Source organism: Neovison vison, chromosome 11, assembly GCF_020171115.1.
Source record: "Neovison vison isolate M4711 chromosome 11, ASM_NN_V1, whole genome shotgun sequence".
Classification (NCBI taxonomy): domain Eukaryota; kingdom Metazoa; phylum Chordata; class Mammalia; order Carnivora; family Mustelidae; genus Neogale; species Neogale vison.
The window spans coordinates 83,298,682-83,305,608 of NC_058101.1; the positions used below are offsets into that span (position 1 = coordinate 83,298,682).

The window sequence follows — 6,927 nt, forward strand, 5'->3', positions numbered from 1 at the left end:
AAAATGTGGTGGCTGACCAGTCTCATGTGGACTCCATATTCTCTTTTGGGATCTATGTAGTTTAAAAATACACTTCACCCTAGAAGAGAACATAAAAGAAAAATCTAGATGACCTTGGGTATGGTGATTTTTAAATGCAGCATCAAAAGCCGGAGCCATGAAAAAAAATTGATAAATTGGACTTCGTTAAGATTAAAAACTGCGAAAGATGCTGTCAAGATAATGAGAAGACAAACCATGAAGTGAGAGGAAATATTTGCTAACGACCTATCAGAAACAGAACTGCAATCCAGAATACACAAAGGACTCTTAAAATAGAACAATAAGAAAAGGAACAACTTGATTTAAAAAATGACAAAAAATCTGATATACACCTCCCCAAAGAAGATATACAGAGAGGCACAAAGTATATGAAAAGATGCTCCACATCATATGTCATTAGAAAACTGCAAATTAGCACAGTAATGAGATACCACCACACACCTATTAGAATGGCTAAAATCCAAAACCCAGCCAATGCCATGCTGGCGAGGATGTGTAGCAACAGGAGCACTCCTTCATTGATGGTGGGAATACAATATGTTACAGCCACTTTGGAAGACAATTTGGAAGTTTCTTACGAAACAAAAAATATTTTTACCATATCATCCAGCAATCCCACTCTTCAGCATTTACCCAAATGAACTGAAAACTTATATTCACAGAAAAACCTGCAGGTGGGTGCTTATAACAGCTTTAATTGCCAAAGCTGGAAAGTAACCAAAATATCCTTCAGTAGATGAATGGATAAACTGTGGTTTGTCTAGACAATAGGATATTATTCATTGCTAAAAAAAAAAAAATGAGCCATCAAGAAGTCATGAAAAGACATGGAGGAATCTTAAATACATATTACTATGTGAAAAAAGCCAAGTTGAAAAGGCAACGCACTGTATTATTCCAGCTGTATGACATCCTGGAAAAGGCAAAGCTATGAAGAAAGGAAAAAGATAAGTGATGTTTGTATCAGCTTTATAATTGTAAAAACTGAGAATCAGTGATTTCCAAGGGGCTTTGGGGAGAAATGAATAGGCAGAGCAAAGAGGAGTTTTAGGGCAGTGAAACTATTCTGTCTGATACTTTAATGGTAGATAAATGGAGAAGAGACTGGAGAATGTTGTTTTAGTTATAAGGTACTACTGATTATAGCTTGTAGATTAATTATAAGTAGTGATAGATTAATTTTTAGATGTATGGTTACTAGCTAGGACTTCACTATTCATTGTAAGATTTCAAAATGCCATTGTGGAACTTTTCTCTTGGGTTAGTTTCTTGAATCCTGGCTGCCAGTGTTCTGGGAACCAAGTAGGTAAAGAGGATGAATAATGGGGAACTCATCTTTTAATAGACTTTCACTTAATCTTTCTGTTTTGCTTCAGCTCTGCCTCATCTGAAAATGTTCAAGTCCTTTGATTCAGAAATTAATATCAAAGAAATAATAAAAGATGAAGATCATGATGTTCATTATAGTATGCCATCATAACAAATATACAAAAGGTGTAAATATCTAAAATTAGTGTAATACTGGGGTGCCTGGGTGGCTCAGTGGGTTAAACCTCTACTTTCAGCTTGGGTCATGATCTCAGGGTCATGCGGGATAGAGCCCGCATGGGGGTCTCTGCTCAGCGGGGAGCCTGTCTCCCCCTGCACCCCGGCCTGCTGCTCTGCCTACTTATGATCTCTTTCTCTCTGTCAAATAAATAAATAAAAATCTTTAAAATTAGTGTAATACTTGTATAGGTTAAAGTCCATTCATACAATGAACTGATATGTATTTACTAAAATGAAATTTAAATACAATCCTTAATAGCATGATAAAATATTTATGATTTAAACTTAAGCAAATATTCAGGAGATAAAACTGTACATTCAGACTTTGTTAACTATGTAAATATTAGGGAATCGATTGGATGGATAGTCACCAAATCTTAAAAATGATTGTATCTGGAAGTAGAGGTGGGATTTTTATTTTTTCCTTTATGCTTTTCTTTATTTTTCAAAATTTTAATAAATACATATTATTTTTAGAATTAGGATGCATTCACATATAAATATGTAGAAAGAATGATTTGAAGAAAAGTTGGCAACTGAGTTCTATAGGTGAAAAGTTCCAATGATCTATTTTAGATTTCCATTCTCAGATATATATAAGTGGTTTTGCAAAACATTGTGCAATATAAGAATACATGGATAGCCTGCTTTTTAAAAAGGCCTGTTACAAAATTTTTATATAGGGAGTAGTTATTGTGTAACTATTTTGGTTAATTACCAAGTTATCTTAAGTTTTTAGTAATTTACATTTTGTTTGTAACTATTAGATAACTTTTCCTTTTGGCTTCAAATTTTGAGAATTTTGAATCAAATTTTGAGAAGTCTGTGGTGTTATAGATCACTATTCAGTTATGTTTGCATAATAAATCTGAGTTTATGAATGTCATACTATCTTAAAATGAGATGTATCTATAGCTACTTGTTTGCCCTTAAAAGCAAAGAACTTTCTCTGACTGATGGCAGAAGAGGAAGCTAGAGAGTTAGAATTCTTCCATATTAAAAGAACTGTATAAGACATGGCTGGTTTAGAGATGGAGGGGACGATTTGAGAAGGAAAGTGGAGGGGGGTGCTCCAGAAGCAGAAAGTGGCCCTGGCTGACTGCCAGCAAGGAAATGGAGGCCTAGGTCTTACAACTACAGAGAACTAAACTCTGAATGAACTTGGAACAGAGATTAACCCCAGACCCTTCAGATAAGGTCTTAACCAAGATAAAACCCCAGTTTTGCCTTTGTGAGACCATAGGCGGAGAGCCTACTTGAGCCCACCTGGACTTCTGACCTATAACATGGTGGCCTAATAAATGTGTGTTGTTTAAGGATACTAAATTTGTGTCATTTTTAAATATAGGAACTGTTTGCATCATAGAAAACTAAGGCAGTGCATTTTCAAGGTTGATTATGGGAACTTGTCTATGGAACCAGTGGGTCTTGTGAGTGGAAATACTTCTTGCAGTGCTTGGCAGCTCTGATGCAGGCATGGTTTCCAAGACACTACACTTTCCTGGCTTTAGTCTCATTGTATCAGCTGGTTCCTCTGCCTTCTCACAAATTCCCCAGATTGGGGTGCTCCCATCAAGACACATAATAACTATCTTCAAATATCTGAAAGGTCATCATGTGGAACAGATTGTTTTGTCCAGTACAGCTTCTGAAGTTAGAATTAGAACAAGAAGACTCATTTTTTATATGAAGGCAGATTTATACTTAATATAAACTGCAAGTTGGAATCCTTGAGAAGCTGCTGAGATGGAAATTTCCATATAGGAGGGTTACTAGGAAGTACTGTTGGGATCAACAACTGGGGAGAATGAAGGGAGCAAGACTGGGCAGAGTGAGACACAGAAATGCATTGTGGTTTCCAGGTCACAGCCAATCCTATGGGCTTGCTGTGGGATGATTCTGCAGGGTTGTCCTGAGTTTAGGTAAGAGGAACAGGCTTTTGTATTTTCTTACCATTTCAAAAAAGAGCTATGATGTTTGACAAAGTGACTCTCTTCAGCTGAGGGCGCTTTCTTTTTCTTTTTCTTCTTCTTCTTCTTCTTTTTCTGGAGGTGGGGGGGGAGGGAGAGAATCTTAAGTAGGCTCCATGACCAACACGTAACCCAGCACAGAGCTTATTCTTACCAGCTTAAGGTCATGACCCAAGCTGGAATTAAGAGTAGGGTGCTACTGACTGAGCCACCCAGGTGTCCTGGCTCAGAGCAGTTTCTAGAGAGAGACTCAGCTGAGAGCCATATCTGTCAACATACCCAGCAGCGTGGGGAATGAATGACTCCCTCCTAAAAGGGGCGGGGAGGGTGTGGAGAGAGTACTGTGGTGGTACATCATGGCATCTAATACAATATCTAGACTCATAAGGGTGACGGGCTGTCTGTCACTGGAAGAGTTGATTAACAGAGGTTGCAGAACCCTAGAAAAATGAAGAGGAGTGTGAGTGCTTAACAGTTTCTGAACCCCTTTTTCTTTTCTAGTATTTCTGGTTACTTCTGTTGTCCATGCCAACACTGCTTCACTCTTGCAGCTTTGAGGTGGTAATCATTTGTGTCCTCTCTGACTTAGGAAAAAGACATATATGGGTGAAAGAATGAAGTGGAGTCTTACTTCTGCCTCCCAGGATAATATATACATAGGATGTCTAGATTTTTTAAATTATAGAAATATCTTGATCTTCACCTAGAGAGATTAGCTTTCTTCAGAGTTTACATTTGGCAGAACAGCCTTCTCTATTTCCATTTACACCTCATCATTTAGGAAGGATCTTTTGGTCTCAAGATTGATTGACATTATTTTCAGTTATTGGGACAGTTTTATCTGTTGAGTAGGTGCTCCTTTATGAAAAACTTGAGAATCTACTATTTCACTCGAAAATGGAACAAAAAGTAGACTTCAGAAGACCTTGTCCACAAAATATAACAAAAGGATGGGTCTCTTGGCAAGGAAAGGATGGAACAAGTGAGAGGTGAGGGGGAAGCTTGGTAGGAATAAGGAAGAGAAATAGGGCTTCTGGGTACCCACCAGCCTATGTGCTATTGACAGCAATAAAAGAGCTTTTGTACCCTTTGGACTCTGTGTCTGTCTATGATTGACTTATAAGATTATGTTCTCTCCCTAATGGTCTATACTTGTTTGTATGTCTATACTTGTTTGTATGCTCTTCCAGACTTTGAGGGGACAGAATGGCAAAGTTATTATAACAATTTGGCATTTCTGACTTTTCCTTATTTATTTAACAATAAATAAATAATACTATGCTGTCATTTAAAATGATTTAAATCATTTAAATGATAAATCATTTAAAAATGATTTATCACTCAGTTCCTCTTTCATCTTCCTAAGTAGTGAGGGCATCTTGTTCAATGCTCAGACTCCCAGAGGGCTAGGGATCCCAGCCACTTTCAGGAAGAGGCTCTCAACTCTGACCAACTGTGCTGTGCCCTGTCTTGGGCTGTTCCCACCGCTCTCCTACTGGAACATAGTAGAAGCATCCATACTTCTGTTATATGATATGCCATTGATACCCACTTGCCATTCCCCAGAGCACTGAAACCACATTTAGTCTTTTTTATCCTAAACATTTAGTAAATGTGTGCAGATAGATAGATAGAATGATAAGCAGGAGGATCAAGTTTTATTTGCCTGGATCCAAATCCTTTTAGCATGCAAATCCTTAGAACAGCATAAGTGGGAAGTGCTCCTTCTTTCCCCTGCTCTTCTCCTTGAGATGTTCCCTGGTACCTACCTTCCTCTTCAGGAGCTGGGGATCAATTGAGTAGTATAAAAACTGCTAGCGACACCCCTAACTTCTTGAGTTGGAAGATGCAACTGTCCTAGGTTATAGACACGTGGGTTTTTTTTTTTAAGTAAATGGTTTCTTAAAAAGATTTTGTTTATTTATTTGACACACACACTGACACACACACACTCTGTAGAGAGAGTACAAGGCACAAGCAAGGGGAGCAGCAGAAGGAGAGGGAGAAACAGGCTCCCCGCTGAGCAGGATACCCTATTGGCGAGGGGTGGGGGAATGGGCACCCATCCCAGAACTCTGGGATCACGATCTGAGCCCAAGGCAGATACTTAACTGACTGAGCCACCCAGGCGCCCCTAGACATGTGTTTTGAACATGTTTGGGGGCTGTGAGCCGCTGACAGTAATGTTATTTAATAATGGGCGGTACCACCCTTCACTCTACGGTTAGGAGCTTCACACAGATGAGAGTGACTTTAACCTAAGCATGTGTAAGAACTTGTGAGGAAGTAAACTAGACAGGGAGGTGCTGCCAAGTCCCTGTGCCTTTGTGAAGTACCTCTGAGTCATTCCTGGTCCAAACATAAATAAGGACAGCGTAAAGTGGTAACAATAAAGGTGATGTGTCTACATAATGGTAAATTAATGAAATGAAAGGAAACCTAAAGATAAATGAGGCAATGGTTTCACAGAAAGTCAGTGGTTATCACATGGGGCTCGTGTTTATTTTGGGGGGTACATTTATGAACGAAGACACACGAAACCAAAACATTGAGTTTAGGAGACAGAGTTAGAATTTGGGGAAGGCGGGGGCAGAGTAGCCGAGAGGAGAAGGATGCATGGAGGGGAGAGGGCTGTGCAGCCATTACCATTTCAGACCCTCCTTGCCCCCTGAATATTGATATTCTGGACTGATAAGAACAGATACTACACTTGATCTTAGCCAAAAGGCCGAGAAGCGATGAATATTGATATTCTGGAAACTGAGGAAACTGATATTCTGGAAACTGTGCGGGGGCCAGTTCATAAACCAATAGGCACTCAGTGACGATTCGTATTTATTTTCTCATTCTCTCATTGCTTCTTTACTTATTAGCTGGCATTATTCTCTAAAGATGAGCTGCCTCCACCACCTTTTCAAAGGATTACCATGGCCTTCTGGATATCTAAAGAAACATCGAATGTGCTATAATCTATTCTATAATTACTCTTTTTGAGGCTCAGCTTGTTCTAGCCCTGAGTTCCTTTGAATGTCTTCATCAGTTTTTCAGGCTTAATTACTTTCTGACACAATAAGACATTCCAGACTCACCTGTGCTTTTCCTGCCCCAAAGTTATAATCAGACTTTTATCAAAGGAGTCCTTTTATTTATTTATTTTTTATGGTGAATGATATTTGGACAGCAAGATCTGGGTGTTGGGAGACAATTTTCCATGGTTCTCTCACCCTCCTGGACATCTTGTGAGGGATGCAGTAAATGCCCTTTGTGCTAGACTGTTTTTTTCAAGGATTTTGTGCAGTGAACAGCCTTAGAAGGTAGTCTCCTACCAGAGAAAGAGATAAGTTTGTGTACTGTTCGATATAATAAA

General features: G+C 38.9%; 1 pseudogene; it reads right to left on the minus strand.

Moving 5' to 3' along the window:
- Positions 1-6,167: 6,167 nt before the first annotated feature.
- LOC122890578 lies at positions 6,168-6,300 on the minus strand (annotated as a pseudogene).
- Between the last annotated feature and the right edge of the window lie 627 nt (positions 6,301-6,927).